The sequence below is a fragment of the Oncorhynchus kisutch genome, unplaced genomic scaffold, assembly GCF_002021735.2.
Source record: "Oncorhynchus kisutch isolate 150728-3 unplaced genomic scaffold, Okis_V2 scaffold601, whole genome shotgun sequence".
Lineage (NCBI taxonomy): Eukaryota > Metazoa > Chordata > Actinopteri > Salmoniformes > Salmonidae > Oncorhynchus > Oncorhynchus kisutch.
In genome coordinates, this window is record NW_022262546.1 from 106,832 (window position 1) to 124,331 (window position 17,500).

Consider the following 17,500-nt stretch of genomic DNA (forward strand, 5'->3'; position numbering starts at 1 on the left):
TATGTGGTCTATGTTGGTATTCAGGTTTAGGATGTCAGTTCCCTGAGTACAGCTATGTGGTCTATCTTGGTATTCAGGATGTCAGTTCCCTGAGTACAGCTATGTGGTCTATGTTGGTATTCAGGTTTAGGATGTAATACCACAGTACACATGATAAACTGTTCCAGTCATCAGACCCCTCCCCCTTTTGGAAGATGAAAATGTTTGTTTTAATCATGTTCACCGTCAGTGTCCAGTTTTGTCAGTCGGCATCTAACACTGACAGGCTGCGTTGTAACCCCTGTTGTGACCCCTGTTGAAACCCCTGTTGTGACCCCTGTTGTGACCCCTGTTGAAACCCCTGTTGTGACCCCTGTTGTAACCCCTGTTGTGACCCCTGTTGTGACCCCTGTAACCCCTGTAACCCCTGTTGTGACCCCTGTTGAGACCCCTGTTGAAACCCCTGTTGAGACCCCTGTTGAAACCCCTGTTGTAACCCCTGTTGTGACCCCTGTTGTGACCCCTGTTGAGACCCCTGTTGTAACCCCTGTTGTTACCCCTGTTGAGACCCCTGTTGTAATCCATGTGACCCCTGTTGAAACCCCTGTTGAGACCCCTGTTGTAACCCATGTTGTGACCCCTGTTGTAACCCCTGTTGTTACCCCTGTTGAAACCCCTGTTGTTACCCCTGTTGTTACCCCTGTTGTAACCCCTGTTGTAACCCCTGTTGTAACCCCTGTTGTTACCCCTGTTGCAAGCCCTGTTGAAACCCCTGTTGAAACCCCTGTTGAAACCCTTGTTGTAATCCATGTGACCCCTGTTGTAACCCCTGTTGTAACCCCTGTTGTTACCCCTGTTGTTACCCCTGTTGTGACCCCTGTTGAAACCCCTGTTGTTACCCCTGTTGTAACCCCTGTTGTAACCCCTGTTGTTACCCCTGTTGTTACCCCTGTTGTTACTCCTGTTGTAAACCCCTGTTGTTACCCCTGTTGTAACCCCTGTTGAAACCCCTGTTGTAAACCCCTGTTGAGACCCCTGTTGTTACCCCTGTTGTTACCCCTGTTGTAACCCCTGTTGTTACCCCTGTTGAAACCCTTGTTGTTACCCCTGTTGTAACCCCTGTTGTTACCCCTGTTGTAACCCCTGTTGTTACCCCTGTTGAGACCCATGTTGTAACCCCTGTTGTTACCCCTGTTGAAACCCCTGGTGTAACCCCTGTTGTTACCCCTGTTGTAACCCCTGTTGTAACCCCTGTTGTAACCCCTGTTGAAACCCTTGTTGTTACCCCTGTTGTTACCCCTGTTGAGACCCCTGTTGTAACCCCTGTTGTTACCCCTGTTGTTACCCCTGTTGAGACCCCTGTTGTAACCCCTGTTGTTACCCCTGTTGTAACCCCTGTTGTAACCCCTGTTGTTACCCCTGTTGTACCCCTGTTGAGACCCATCAGGAGCCGTAGGTGGCCCCAACAGGAGCCGTAGGTGGCCCCAACAGGAGCCGTAGGTGGCCCCAACATGAGCCGTAGATGGCCCCAACAGGAGCCGTAGCTGGCCCCAACAGGAGCCGTAGGTGGCCCCAACAGGAGCCGTAGGTGGCCCCAACAGGAGCCGTAGGTGGCCCCAACGGGAGCCGTAGGTGGCCCCAACGGGAGCCGTAGATGGCCCCATCAGGAGCCGTAGGTGGCCCCAACAGGAGCCGTAGGTGGCCCCAACAGGAGCCGTAGGTGGCCCCAACAGGAGCCGTAGGTGGCCCCATCAGGAGCCGTAGGTGGCCCCAACAGGAGCCGTAGATGACCCCAACAGGAGCCGTAGGTGGCCCCAACAGGAGCCGAAGGTGGCCCCATCAGGAGCCGTAGGTGGCCCCAACAGGAGCCGTAGGTGGCCCCAACAGGAGCCGTAGGTGGCCCCAACAGGAGCCGTAGGTGGCCCCAACAGGAGCCGTAGGTGGCCCCAACAGGAGCCGTAGGTGGCCCCATCAGGAGCCGTAGGTGGCCCCAACAGGAGCCGTAGGTGGCCCCAACAGGAGCCGTAGGTGGCCCCAACAGGAGCCGTAGATGGCCCCAACAGGAGCCGTAGGTGGCCCCATCAGGAGCCGTAGATGGCCCCATCAGGAGCCGTAGGTGGCCCCATCAGGAGCCGTAGCTGGCCCCATCAGGAGCCGTAGGTGGCCCCAACAGGAGCCGTAGATGGCCCCAACAGGAGCCGTAGCTGGCCCCAACAGGAGCCGTAGGTGGCCCCAACAGGTGCCGTAGGTGGCCCCAACAGGAGCCGTAGATGGCCCCAACAGGAGCCGTAGGTGGCCCCAACAGGAGCCGTAGGTGGCCCCAACATGAGCCGTAGATGGCCCCAACAGGAGCCGTAGGTGGCCCCATCAGGAGCCGTAGATGGCTCCAACTGAAGCTGTAGACTGTTTTGCAAATTCATCAATATAGATATGAAACAATGTTGGGCTCAGATTGCTGGCCTGGGTGACTCTTCACCCCTGTGTGAAATTATAATTAAAAAAAAAACAAATTTTAACATGTATTTTTTGTCTGTTCTGTGGGGAGGGGGGGTCTGTTCTGTGGGGAGGGGGAGGTCTGTTCTGTGGGGAGGGGGAGGTCTGTTCTGTGGGGAGGGGGGGTCTGTTCTGTGGGGAGGGGGGGTCTGTTCTGTGGGGAGGGGGGGGGTCTGTTCTGTGGGGAGGGGGAGGTCTGTTCTGTGGGGGGGGTCTGTTGTCCGGACCCCAGAGCTGTGCTGCTGGGGCTGCTGGGGGCTCGGCTGACATTGGAGGGAGCGGGGTGAACGGACCCCAGAGTTGTGGGCTGCTGGAGGCTCGGCTGACATTGGAGCATGTATATAGAGGGCTTGTGAAGCGTCGGGTGGACTTTGTCAGGGTGTGTTCGTCAGGGCAACCTGGGTTGGTCAGGGGGTTAGGCTTTCTAGGTCTGTTGAAGTGGGGCTTTTTGGTGATGGAACTGTTGGGCCAATAAAGGAATTTTAATATCTCTCTCACACACACACCATCTCCAACAAAGGTTTTGTTCCCATGATCTGTCTGTCTGTCTGTCTGTCTGTCTGCCTGTCTGTCTGTCTGTCGGCCTGCCTGCCTGCCTGTCTGTCTATCTGTATGTATGTCTGTGTGTCTGTCTGCCTGCCTATCTGTCTATCTGTATGTCTGTCTGCCTGTCTGTCTGTCTGTCTGTCTGTCTGTCTGTCTGTCTGTATGTCTGTCTGTATGTCTGTATGTCTGTCTGTCTGTCTGCATGTCTGTCGGCCTGTCTGTATGTCTGTCTGCCTGTCTGCCTGTCTGTCTGTCTGTCTGTCTGTCTGTCTGTCTGTCTGCCTGTCTATCTGTCTGTATGTCTGTCTGCCTGCCTGCCTGCCTGCCTGCCTGCCTGCCTGCCTGTCTGTATGTCTGTCTGCCTGTCTGTCAGCCTGCCTGTCTGCCTGTCTGTCTGCCTGTCTGTCGGCCTGCCTGTCTATCTGTATGTCTGTGTGCCTGTCTGTCTGTCTGCCTGTCTGTATGTCTGTCTGTATGTCTGCCTGTCTGCCTGTCTGTCTGTCTGTCAGCCTGCCTGCCTGCCTGCCTGCCTGTCTGCCTGTCTGCCTGTCTGTCGGCCTGCCTGCCTGTCTGTCTGTCTGCCTGCCTGCCTGTCTGTCTGTCTGTCTGTCTGTCTGTCTGTCTGTCTGCCTGTCTGTCGGCCTGCCTGTCTATCTGTATGTCTGTGTGCCTGTCTGTCTGTCTGCCTGTCTGTATGTCTGTCTGTATGTCTGCCTGTCTGCCTGTCTGTCTGTCTGTCAGCCTGCCTGCCTGCCTGCCTGCCTGTCTGCCTGTCTGCCTGTCTGTCGGCCTGCCTGCCTGTCTGTCTGTATGTCTGCCTGCCTGCCTGCCTGTCTGTCTGCCTGCCTGCCTGTCGGCCTGCCTGTCTCTGTCTGTCTGCCTGTCTGTCTGTCTGTCTGTCTGTCTGTCTGTCTGTCTGTCTGTCTGTCTGTCTGTCTGCTGCCTGTCTGTCTGTCTGTCTGTCTGTCTGTCGGCGTGCCTGTCTGCCTGTCTGTCTGTCTGTCTGTCTGTCTGTCTGTCTGTCTGTCTGTCTGTCTGTCTGTCTGTCTGTCTGTCTGTCTGTCTGTCTATCTATCTATCTGTCTGTCTGTCTGTCTGTCTGTCTGCCTGCCTGTCTGTCTGCCTGTGTGGGTTTGTCTCTTTACCTGACCTTCTATTCTTTGTCTTGGTCCTTAGCCAATCAGCATTGTCGCTTCTTCCGTGGATTGGCAAATAAGAAGCCAGGATTAGATTTGGCAATTAAAGTTCAGGCTGATGAATGAGAGGAGAGGAGAGGATAAATACAGATGAATCCAGGAGACACAATGTCTGTACACATAATGTCTTCGTAAGTTCATCATGTTTAGATACATGATGTCTTCGTAAGTTCACAGTCTTGTCCTGACATGTCTCTAAATGTCTCACAGGATTCATGTTTTAACTGACATTTAGAGACATCATTCAAAGTCGTAGTCTTGTCTTGACGTGTCTATAGGTGTCTTCGAAGATTCCTGGCGTTTGGAAATATCATTTAAGTTCATTGACTTGTCTTGTTCTCATCAGCTAGTGAGCCTCACCACCAAGTTATATGGGTTCTAGTGCTGACTGTGTTGGGTTGACCCCGACCACAGCTCTAACCAGGGTTGTGTTTGTGTTGGGTTGACCCCGACCACAGCTCTAACCAGGGTTGTGTTTGTGTTGGGTTGACCCCGACCACAGCTCTAACCAGGGTTGTGTTTGTGTTGGGTTGACCCCGACCACAGCTCTAACCAGGGTTGTGTTTGTGTTGGGTTGACCCCGACCACAGCTCTAACCAGGGTTGTGTTTGTGTTGGGTTGACCCCGACCACAGCTCTAACCAGGGTTGTGTTTGTGTTGGGTTGACCCCGACCACAGCTCTAACCAGGGTTGTGTTTGTGTTGGGTTGACCCCGACCACAGCTCTAACCAGGGTTGTGTTTGTGTTGGGTTGACCCCGACCACAGCTCTAACCAGGGTTGTGTTTGTGTTGGGTTGACCCCGACCACAGCTCTAACCAGGGTTGTGTTTGTGTTGGGTTGACCCCGACCACAGCTCTAACCAGGGTTGTGTTTGTGTTGGGTTGACCCCGACCACAGCTCTAACCAGGGTTGTGTTTGTGTTGGGTTGACCCCGACCACAGCTCTAACCAGGGTTGTGTTTGTGTTGGGTTGACCCCGACCACAGCTCTAACCAGGGTTGTGTTTGTGTTGGGTTGACCCCGACCACAGCTCTAACCAGGGTTGTGTTTGTGTTGGGTTGACCCCGACCACAGCTCTAACCAGGGTTGTGTTTGTGTTGGGTTGACCCCGACCACAGCTCTAACCAGGACTGTCTTCGTGTTGGGTTGACCCCGACCACAGCTCTAACCAGGACTGTCTTTGTGTTGGGTTGACCCCGACCACAGCTCTAACCAGGACTGTCTTTGTGTTGGGTGGGTTGACACCGACCACAGCTCTAACCAGGGTTGTGTTGGGTGGGTTGACCCCGACCACAGCTCTAACCAGGACTGTCTTCGTGTTGGGTTGACCCCGACCACAGCTCTAACCAGGACTGTCTTTGTGTTGGGTTGACCCCGACCACAGCTCTAACCAGGACTGTCTTTGTGTTGGGTTGACCCCGACCACAGCTCTAACCAGGACTGTCTTTGTGTTGGGTGGGTTGACACCGACCACAGCTCTAACCAGGGTTGTGTTGGGTGGGTTGACCCCGACCACAGCTCTAACCAGGACTGTCTTCGTGTTGGGTTGACCCCGACCACAGCTCTAACCAGGACTGTCTTTGTGTTGGGTTGACCCCGACCACAGCTCTAACCAGGACTGTCTTTGTGTTGGGTTGACCCCGACCACAGCTCTAACCAGGACTGTCTTCGTGTTGAATTGACCCCGACCACAGCTCTAACCAGGACTGTCTTTGTGTTGGGTTGACCCCGACCACAGCTCTAACCAGGACTGTCTTTGTGTTGGGTTGACCCCGACCACAGCTCTAACCAGGACTGTCTTTGTGTTGGGTTGACCCCGACCACAGCTCTAACCAGGACTGTCTTTGTGTTGGGTTGACCCCGACCACAGCTCTAACCAGGACTGTCTTTGTGTTGGGTTGACCCCGACCACAGCTCTAACCAGGACTGTCTTCGTGTTGAATTGACCCCGACCACAGCTCTAACCAGGACTGTCTTTGTGTTGGGTTGACCCCGACCACAGCTCTAACCAGGACTGTCTTTGTGTTGGGTTGACCCCGACCACAGCTCTAACCAGGACTGTCTTTGTGTTGGGTTGACCCCGACCACAGCTCTAACCAGGACTGTCTTTGTGTTGGGTTGACCCCGACCACAGCTCTATCCAGGACTGTCTTTGTGTTGGGTTGACCCCGACCACAGCTCTAACCAGGACTGTCTTTGTGTTGGGTTGACCCCGACCACAGCTCTAACCAGGGTTGTGTTTGTGTTGGGTTGACCCCGACCACAGCTCTAACCAGGGTTGTGTTTGTGTTGGGTTGACCCCGACCACAGCTCTAACCAGGACTGTCTTTGTGTTGGGTTGACCCCGACCACAGCTCTAACCAGGACTGTCTTTGTGTTGGGTGGGTTGACCCCGACCTCAGCTCTAACCAGGACTGTCTTTGTGTTGGGTTGACCCCGACCACAGCTCTAACCAGGACTGTCTTTGTGTTGGGTTGACCCCGACCACAGCTCTAACCAGGACTGTCTTTGTGTTGGGTTGACCCCGACCACAGCTCTAACCAGGACTGTCTTTGTGTTGGGTTGACCCCGACCACAGCTCTAACCAGGACTGTCTTTGTGTTGGGTGGGTTGACCCCGACCACAGCTCTAACCAGGACTGTCTTTGTGGTGGGTTGACCTCGACCACAGCTCTAACCAGGACTGTCTTTGTGGTGGGTTGACCCCGACCACAGCTCTAACCAGGACTGTCTTTGTGGTGGGTTGACATCGACCACAGCAGCTTGCTCTAACCAGGGTTGTGTTTGAGAATGTTCACGACTGGTTGAAGACGACTGTACTGTTATTCTTGTCTGGAACTGCAGCCATTAACCCTTACTGGTAGTAGTTAGTCATTGGTCCGTTTACAAAACCACAACTTTGACTCTAATCTCTGTTGAACCTTTTATAGCCTTCGAATGGGCTGGGTTATACATCAGCTATTTGTACAGGGAAGTGGTCGATTACTCCCATGATATCGGACCTTGATGAAGGGTAGTATGTATCTATGAATGATGAAGAGTAGTATGTATCTATGAATGATGAAGGGTAGTATGTATCTATGAATGATGAAGAGTAGTATGAATGATGAAGAGTAGTATGTATCTATGAATGATGAAGAGTAGTATGAATGATGAAGAGTATCTATGAATGATTAAGAGTAGTATGTATCTATGAATGATGAAGAGTAGTATGAATGATGAAGAGTATCTATGAATGATGAGTAGTATGAATGATGAAGAGTATCTATGAATGATGATGAGTAGTATGTATCTATGAATGATGAAGAGTAGTATGAATGATGAAGAGTATCTATGAATGATTAAGAGTAGTATGTATCTATGAATGATGAAGAGTAGTATGAATGATGAAGAGTATCTATGAATGATGATGAGTAGTATGAATGATGAAGAGTATCTATGAATGATGATGAGTAGTATGTATCTATGAATGATGAAGAGTACTATGAATGATGAAGAGTATCTATGAATGATGAAGAGTAGTATGTATCTATGAATGATGAAGAGTAATATGAATGAAGAAGAGTAGTATGTATCTATGAAGGATGAAGAGTAGTATGTATCTATGAATGATGAAGAGTAGTATGTATCTATGAATGATGAAGAGTAGTATGAATCTATGAATGTTGAAGAGTAGTATGTATCTATGAATGATGAAGAGTAGTATGAATGATGAAGAGTATCTATGAATGATGAAGAGTATCTATGAATGATGAAGAGTAGTATGTATCTATGAATGATGAAGAGTAATATGAATGAAGAAGAGTAGTATGTATCTATGAAGGATGAAGAGTAGTATGTATCTATGAATGATGAAGAGTAGTATGTATCTATGAATGATGAAGAGTAGTATGAATCTATGAATGTTGAAGAGTAGTATGTATCTATGAATGATGAAGAGTAGTATGAATGATGAAGAGTATCTATGAATGATGAAGAGTATCTATGAATGATGAAGAGTAGTATGTATCTATGAAGGATGAAGAGTAGTATGAATGATGAAGAGTAGTATGAATGATGAAGAGTATCTATGAATGATGAAGAGTATCTATGAATGATGAAGAGTAGAATGTATCTATGAATGATGAAGAGTAGAATGTATCTATGAATGATGAAGAGTAGTATGAATCTATGAATGATGAAGAGTAGTATGTATCTATGAATGATGAAGGGTAGTATGTATCTATGAATGATGAAGAGTAGAATGTATCTATGAATGATGAAGAGTAGAATGTGTCTATGAATGATGAAGAGTAGTATGTATCTATGAATGATGAAGAGTAGAATGTATGCATTCAGTAGTTTCTCTGGATGAGAGCGTCTGTTAAATGACAGCAATCTAAAACCTGCATGTTCGCGCGTATGGGCCATTCTCCACCTTTACCCAGCAGTGATAAGGACACAAAAAGCCCTCACTCTGCAGTTGTCACTGCTGGACAAAGACAGAAATAGATTGGTTGTTCTCTCTAAAGAGAAGGACACACAAAGTGTCCTATTTAAAAGGTTCATGCAAGGTGATATTTACCAAAACATTAGCTGATAGTGGAATGACTGATTACTTGGTACTTTGAGCTCAAAACTTCTCAGAAATCAATATGAACTGGTTATAAAATGGGGCAGAAAGGCTTTTTCAACGTTAATTATCTTGTTGTTGCTGTTTTTTTCCCCTTGGAAATAGTAAAATAGTCCTATAAAATAAGGGGTATGATATGACCCCAATCTATGAGCTGTATCGTAGGGAGGAGCTCCATAGAGTCTGCTAGACATCCTGTTAGTTCATATCATAGGCAGGAGCTCCATAGAGTCTGCTAGACATCCTGTTAGTTCATATCATAGGGAGGAGCTCCATAGAGTCTGCTAGACATCCTGTTAGTTCATATCATAGGGAGGAGCTCCATAGAGTCTGCTAGACATCCTGTTAGTTCATGTCATAGTGGGAGATCCATAGAGTCTGCTAGACATCCTGTTCGTTCATATCATAGGGAGGAGCTCCATAGAGTCTGCTAGACATCCTGTTAGTTCATATCATAGGGTGGAGCTCCATAGAGTCTGCTAGACATCCTGTTAGTTCATATCATAGGGAGGAGCTCCATAGAGTCTGCTAGACATCCTGTTAGTTCATATCATAGGGTGGAGCTCCATAGAGTCTGCTAGACATCCTGTTAGTTCATATCATAGTGGGAGCTCCATAGAGTCTGCTAGACATCATGTTAGTTCATATCATAGTGGGAGCTCCATAGAGTCTGCTAGACATCATGTTAGTTCATATCATAGGGAGGAGCTCCATAGAGTGTGCTAGACATCCTGTTAGTTCATATCATAGTGGGAGCTCCATAGAGTCTGCTAGAGATCCTGTTAGTTCATATCATAGTTAGGAGCTCCATAGAGTCTGCTAGACATCCTGTTAGTTCATATCATAGGGAGGAGCTCCATAGAGTCTGCTAGATATCCTGTTAGTTCATATCATAGTGGGAGCTCCATAGAGTCTGCTAGACATCATGTTAGTTCATATCATAGTTAGGAGCTCCATAGAGTCTGCTAGTCATCCTGTTAGTTCAAATAATAGGGAGGAGCTCTATAGAGTCTGCTAGACATCCTGTTAGTTCATATCATAGGCAGGAGCTCCATAGAGTCTGCTAGACATCCTGTTAGTTCATATTATAGGGGGGAGCTCCATAGAGTCTGCTAGACATCCTGTTAGTTCATATCATAGGCAGGAGCTCCATAGAGTCTGCTAGACATCCTGTTAGTTCATATTATAGGGGGGAGCTCCATAGAGTCTGCTAGACATCCTGTTAGTTCATATCATAGAGAGGAGCTACATAGACTCTGCTAGACATCCTGTTAGTTCATATCATAGTGGGAGCTCCATAGAGTCTGCTAGACATCCTGTTAGTTCATATCATAGTTAGGAGCTCCATAGGGTCTGCTAGACATCCTGTTAGTTCATATTATAGTGGGAGCTCCATAGAGTCTGCTAGACATCCTGTTAGTTCATATCATGGTTAGGAGCTCCATAGAGTCTGCTAGTCATCCTGTTAGTTCATATCATAGTTAGGAGCTCCATAGAGTCTGCTAGTCATCCTATTAGTTCATTTCATAGGGTTAGAGCTCCATAGAGTCTGCTAGACATCCCGTTAGTTTATATCATAGGGAGGAGCTCTATAGAGTCTTCTAGACATCCTGTTAGTTCATATTATAGGGGGGAGCTCCATAGAGTCTGCTAGACATCCTGTTAGTTCATATCATAGGGAGGGGCTCCATAGAGTCTGCTAGAGATCCTGTTAGTTCATATCATAGTTAGGAGCTCCATAGAGTCTGCTAGACATCCTGTTAGTTCATATCATAGGCAGGAGCTCCATAGAGTCTTCTAGACATCCTGTTAGTTCATATTATAGGGGGGAGCTCCATAGAGTCTGCTAGACATCCTGTTAGTTCATATCATAGAGAGGAGCTACATAGACTCTGCTAGACATCCTGTTAGTTCATATCATAGTGGGAGCTCCATAGAGTCTGCTAGACATCCTGTTAGTTCATATCATAGGGAGGATCTCCATAGAGTCTGCTAGACATCCTGTTAGTTCATATCATAGGGAGGGGCTCCATAGAGTCTGCTAGAGATCCTGTTAGTTCATATCATAGGGAGGAGCTCCATAGAGTCTGCTAGACATCCTGTTAGTTCATATCATAGTTAGGAGCTCCATAGAGTCTGCTAGACATCCTGTTAGTTCATATCATAGTTAGGAGCTCCATAGAGTCTGCTAGTCATCCTATTAGTTCATTTCATAGTTAGGAGCTCCATAGGGTCTGCTAGTCATCCTATTAGTTCATATCATAGTTAGGAGCTCCATAGGGTCTGCTAGTCATCCTATTAGTTCATATCATAGTTAGGAGCTCCATAGAGAGTGCAGATTCACACATAGGTATCTCACACACAAAACACAGTGAATTAGACCTGATGATAGGAAGTTACCTCTTCTGAAAAAAGAGAAAGAGAGAAGAGAGAGAGAGAGAAGAGAGAGAGACAGAGAGAGAGAGACAGAGAGAAAAGAGAGAGAGAGAGAGACAGAGAGAGAGAGACAGAGAGAAAAGAGAGAGAGAGACAGAGAGAAAAGAGAGACAGAGACAGAGAAAAAGAGAGAGACAGAGAGAAAAGAGAGAGAGAGACAGAGAGAAAAGAGAGACAGGGAGAGAAAAGAGGGAGACAGAGAGAAAGGGACAGAGTCCCCGGGGCCCTAATCCTTGGGACTCGAAAGAGGAAGCAGCGGTGAAAGATGCAGGCGAGGGTAAGAGGCAGGGAGGAGATGCGGTTAAGAGGCAGGGAGGAGGCATCATGACGAGACTCCATCAGACAGCAGACGAGGGTAAGAGGCAGGGAGGAGGCATCATGACGAGACTCCATCTGCCACCAGAAGAGGGTGAGAGGCAGGGAGGCGGCATCATGACGAGCAGACAGCAGACGAGGGTAAGAGACAGGGAGGAGGCATCATGACGAGACTCCATCACACAGCAGACGAGGGTAAAAGGCAGGGAGGAGGCATCATGACGAGCAGACAGCAGACGAGGGTAAGATGCAGGGAGGAGGCATCATGACGAGCAGACAGCAGACGAGGGTAAGAGGCAGGGAGGAGGCATCATGACGAGACTCCATCAGGCGAGGGTAAGAGGCAGGGAGGAGACGCGGGTAAGAGGCAGGGAGGAGACACGGGTAAGAGGCAGGGAGGAGACACAGGTAAGAGCCAGGGAGGAGACACGGGTAAGAGGCAGGGAGGAGGCACGGGTAAGAGGCAGGGAGGAGACACGGGTAAGAGCCAGGGAGGAGACGCGGGTAAGAGGCAGGGAGAAGACGCGGGTAAGAGACAGGGAGGAGACACGGGTAAGAGGCAGGGAGAAGACGCGACCTCAATGACAGAAAAGGGCACATCACCCTCTACTGTAACTACCTCATTGACAGAAAAGGGCACATCACCCTCGACTGTAACTACCTCAATGACAGAAAAGGGCACATCACCCTCGACTGTAACTACCTCAATGACAGAAAAGGGCACATCACCCTCTACTGTAACTACCTCAATGACAGAAAGGGCACATCACCCTCGACTGTAACTACCTCAATGACAGAAAAGGGCACATCACCCTCGACTGTAACGACCTCAATGACAGAAAAGGGCACATCACCCTCGACTGTAACTACCTCAATGACAGAAAAGGGCACATCACCCTCGACTGTGACGACCTCAATGACAGAAAAGGCACATCACCCTCGACTGTAACGACCTCAATGGTAAAGTCAGAAAGCCCTTCATGACAGAAAACAGGCAGTACATCCTTCTAACCCCTCTCCTTGACCTTAACGACCTCCACTTGAAATAATAAGTCTCCCTCCCTGTTTGGGGTGTTTTCCCCTCAGTACAGAACACTGTCTATTGTTCTGCTAACAGGAGGTCGCGACCCGAAGAGAGCACTTCTTTTGGCCAGGGCCGACATATAGGACACTAGTCGACGGTAGTGCACTCTGTAGAGAACAAGGGTGCCATTTGGGATGAGTCCTTAGTCTTATTGATCCAGCATGAGCAGGTTATGAGAAAATATATCTGGTCTGATCGTCACCTTTAAACTGAGTGGGTGGGAGGGTCCCTGACTGTACATTAAAACAATAACCGGACCCCCTCTCCAGGGAGAAGAGAGGATTCTGTGGATGGATGGAGAGATGGAAAGAAAGAGAGGAGGAGGTGGAGATGTGAAGGAGGACATCTCAGGAGGAAGAGTCTGATCGGGTCCTCTGGAGCTTCCATTGTTTCTCTCTCATTCCTTTTCTTTAGACAACGGGGGTACATTACATCCAGGGTTAATGCTGAGACTCAAACTAAGAACACATGTAGACACAGGGTAAGAGAAGGGGGGGCAGAGGGAGAGAGGCCGAGAGGCCGAGGGAGAGAGACCGAGAGAGAGATAGAGAGAGAGAGAGAGAGGCAGAGAGTGTGGCAGAGGGAGCGACAAAGAAAGAACAAGAGAGAGTGGCAGAGAGAGAGAGAGGGGCAGAGAGAGAGAGGGGCAGAGAGAGAGAGAGGGGCAGAGAGAGAGAGGGGCAGAGAGAGAGAGAGAGAGAGAGAGAGAGAGAGGCAGAGAGAGAGAGGGGCAGAGAGAGAGAGAGGCAGAGAGAGAGAGAGGCAGAGAGAGAGAGAGAGAGAGAGAGAGGCAGAGAGAGAGAGCAGAGAGAGAGAGAGAGGCAGAGAGAGAGAGAGAGAGAGAGTCAGTCAGGGGGAATTCCCTTTCTTTCCTTTCTTTACCTAAACGATGAAAGAATGTTTTCCTTTTTCATGGTTTCCTGATCTCACATCAAAGGAGAACAGTGTTGATGTGCAGCAGTGTCTCAGCAGGAATCCTGCAGGTTGTACGCTGTCAGAGTGACAACTCCCAGTCTACGTCTATAATGACGCACTATACCCAACAGGACACGACACCTCTGACCAGAGTCCAACAGGACACTACACCTCTGACCAGAGTCCAACAGGACACTACACCTCTGACCAGAGTCCAACAGGACACTACACCTCTGACCAGAGTCCAACAGGACACTACACCTCTGACCAGAGACCAACAGGACACTACACCTCTGACCAGAGACCAACAGGACACTACACCTCTCCAATCAGAGACCAATGGCCAGTCGTCTCCAATCAGAGACCGATGGCCAGTCGTCTCCAATCAGAGACCGATGCCCAGTCGTCTCCAATCAGAGACCGATGCCCAGTCGTCTCCAATCAGAGACCGATGCCCAGTCGTCTCCAATCAGAGACCGATGCCCACATGTAGTGAAGGGAGCTCATAAAGCTAGCTAGGAGGGGTTAGACAGGTGGTGAAGGTTCATAAAGCTAGCTAGGAGGGGTTAGACATGTGGTGAAGGGAGTTCATAAAGCTAGCTAGGAGGGGTTAGACATGTAGTGAAGGTTCATAAAGCTAGCTAGGAGGGGTTAGACATGTAGTGAAGGTTCATAAAGCTAGCTAGGAGGGGTTAGACATGTAGTGAAGGTTCATAAAGCTAGCTAGGAGGGGTTAGACATGTAGTGAAGGGAGTTCATAAAGCTAGCTAGGAGGGGTTAGACATGTAGTGAAGGTTCATAAAGCTAGCTAGGAGGGGTTAGACATGTAGTGAAGGGAGCTCATAAAGCTAGCTAGGAGGGGTTAGACATGTAGTGAAGGGAGCTCATAAAGCTAGCTAGGAGGGGTTAGACATGTAGTGAAGGTTCATAAAGCTAGCTAGGAGGGGTTAGACATGTAGTGAAGGTTCATAAAGCTAGCTAGGAGGGGTTAGACATGTAGTGAAGGGAGTTCATAAAGCTAGCTAGGAGGGGTTAGACATGTGGTGAAGGGAGCTCATAAAGCTAGCTAGGAGGGGTTAGACATGTAGTGAAGGTTCATAAAGCTAGCTAGGGGGGGTTAGACATGTAGTGAAGGTTCATAAAGCTAGCTAGGAGGGGTTAGACATGTAGTGAAGGTTCATAAAGCTAGCTAGGAGGGGTTAGACATGTAGTGAAGGGAGCTCATAAAGCTAGCTAGGAGGGGTTAGACATGTAGTGAAGGTTCATAAAGCTAGCTAGGGGGGGTTAGACATGTAGTGAAGGTTCATAAAGCTAGCTAGGAGGGGTTAGACATGTAGTGAAGGGAGCTCATAAAGCTAGCTAGGAGGGGTTAGACATGTAGTGAAGGGAGTTCATAAAGCTAGCTAGGAGGGGTTAGACATGTAGTGAAGGGAGCTCATAAAGCTAGCTAGGAGGGGTTAGACATGTAGTGAAGGTTCATAAAGCTAGCTAGGAGGGGTTAGACATGTAGTGAAGGTTCATAAAGCTAGCTAGGAGGGGTTAGACATGTAGTGAAGGTTCATAAAGCTAGCTAGGAGGGGTTAGACATGTAGTGAAGGTTCATAAAGCTAGCTAGGAGGGGTTAGACATGTGGTGAAGGGAGTTCACAAAGCTAGCTAGGAGGGGTTAGACATGTAGTGAAGGTTCATAAAGCTAGCTAGGAGGGGTTAGACATGTAGTGAAGGTTCATAAAGCTAGCTAGGAGGGGTTAGACATGTAGTGAAGGGAGTTCAAAGCTAGCTAGGAGGGGTTAGACATGTAGTGAAGGTTCATAAAGCTAGCTAGGAGGGGTTAGACATGTAGTGAAGGGAGTTCATAAAGCTAGCTAGGAGGGGTTAGACATGTAGTGAAGGGAGTTCACAAAGCTAGCTAGGAGGGGTTAGAGATGTAGTGAAGGGAGTTCACAAAGCTAGCTAGGAGGGGTTAGATAACTGGGCTGACAAACTGGAATGGTATCCAGTAGGTAAATGTTTCACAGTAAAGCTTCTGGAATGATCCTCTGGAACCAAGCCAGTCTTCGGTCTACTGAATCAGATGCTTCTAGAATCAAAACGCTTCTAGAATGATTTATAGAATCATGATAAACATTCCAAAACACGTCAGTCAGTTATCAGATCTCACCTGAGGAATGGCTCTTCCTCTTTGAGTCACATTAAAACATGGTATAACGAGCCAAAGACTATCTTTAAAATCTTTTAAAAAAAGTAAAAACACAATCATGTTTTCAATCTATTTTTCAAAGGATACCGAATCTCTTCTTAAATCTCTAAGATCTCTCTGTGATCTGAGGTATGACAATAAGTTGAGCCAAGATCCTAGTAAGACACCTGTCAAACCAGCACAACAGGTTCAACTCCTAAACTCGACTGGTAACAGACATGTTAACGTGCTGAGCTGAGCTGAGGCACTACGTCTACGTAAACATAGACGAGAAGGTTTAGGGAAACCCTTGGGCATGAAAAGATGACAAGAGAAACTTATTGGGGGAACCCGCCGGATAAGAGTCTTTCTTTGTCTGCTTACGTCGGACCCTCGCAGTAAAAAAAGACATTTCAATCATGACAACAAAATGTAAAAGACAAAAAATGGACAAGATTTATTTGATTATAATTTTATTTGTTTCATTTCTACCAAAAGGGAAACTAGAAAATAGGTTCAAATTACAAATATAAAAACAATACCATCATCAAAATATTTAAAAACAAACAAACAAAATCACACAGCATTGATGCGGGGCATTTTGTAAGTTCTGCCCTTTTGTTTAAAAAATAAAATAAAAGAGCAAAAAAAACGAATTAAATCAGAACGTTATTTACAGAGCAGGTATTTACATTAAGGCATTTCAGTTACACAGAATAAAATGGCCGATCTGAGGAAAGATGGATTCCCTCTTGTCCAGGTATCGTTAAATAAATATTAGGAAGACTTCTCATTATAGTATCAGCTAGTATCCATTGGCAGCCTATTTCTCTATACAGTACACTACTACAGGCCCTGGACTAAATAAGTGCACTATATATAGGGAATAGGGTTCTATAGGGTTCTGGACTAAAGTAGTGCACTATATATAGGGAATAGGGTTCTATAGGGCCCTGGTCTAAAGTAGTGCACTATATAGGGAATATGGTTCTATAGGGCCCTGGCCTAAAGTAGTGCACTATATATAGGGAATAGGGTTCTATAGGGCCCTGGTCTAAAGTAGTGCACTATATATAGGGAATAGGGTTCTATAGGGCCCTGGTCTAAAGTAGTGCACTATATAGGGAATATGGTTCTATAGGGCCCTGGCCTAAAGTAGTGCACTATATAGGGAATAGGGTTCTGGTCTAAAGTAGTGCACTATATATAGGGAATAGGGTTCTATAGGGCCCTGGTCTAAAGTAGTGCACTATATAGGGAATATGGTTCTATAGGGCCCTGGTCTAAAGTAGTGCACTATATAGGGAATAGGGTTCTATAGGGCCCTGGTCTAAAGTAGTGCACTATATAGGGAATAGGGTTCTATAGGGCCCTGGTCTAAAGTAGTGCACTATATAGGGAATAGGGTTCTATAGGGCCCTGGTCTAAAGTAGTGCACTATATAGGGAATAGGGTTCTATAGGGCCCTGGTCTAAAGTAGTGCACTATATAGGGAATAGGGTTCTATAGGGCCCTGGTCTAAAGTAGTGCACTATATATAGGGAATAGGGTTCTATAGGGCCCTGGTCTAAAGTAGTGCACTATATAGGGTGACATTTGGGACATATACAAATTGATCAAAGTACCTTTTTAGGTGGAGCTCAGAAGACCCCAGAGATACTTAGGATGAAACGACGTGACAGGAAGCTCCAGGATGTTAGTTGACAGGAAGCTCCAGGATGTTAGTTGACAGGAAGCTCCAGGATGT

At 47.9% G+C, this 17,500-nt stretch overlaps 1 protein-coding gene across 1 annotated transcript in view; it reads right to left on the minus strand.

The window, feature by feature from the left end:
• Positions 1–16,204: 16,204 nt before the first annotated feature.
• Positions 16,205–17,500, minus strand: part of LOC109886627 (Krueppel-like factor 5) — a 36,986-nt gene continuing 35,690 nt past the window's right edge. Inside the window, exon 4 of the mRNA XM_031815755.1 lies at positions 16,205–17,500. This exon is cut by the window's right edge and continues 3,401 nt beyond it. The gene's annotated coding sequence lies outside the window, so the exon portion shown is untranslated.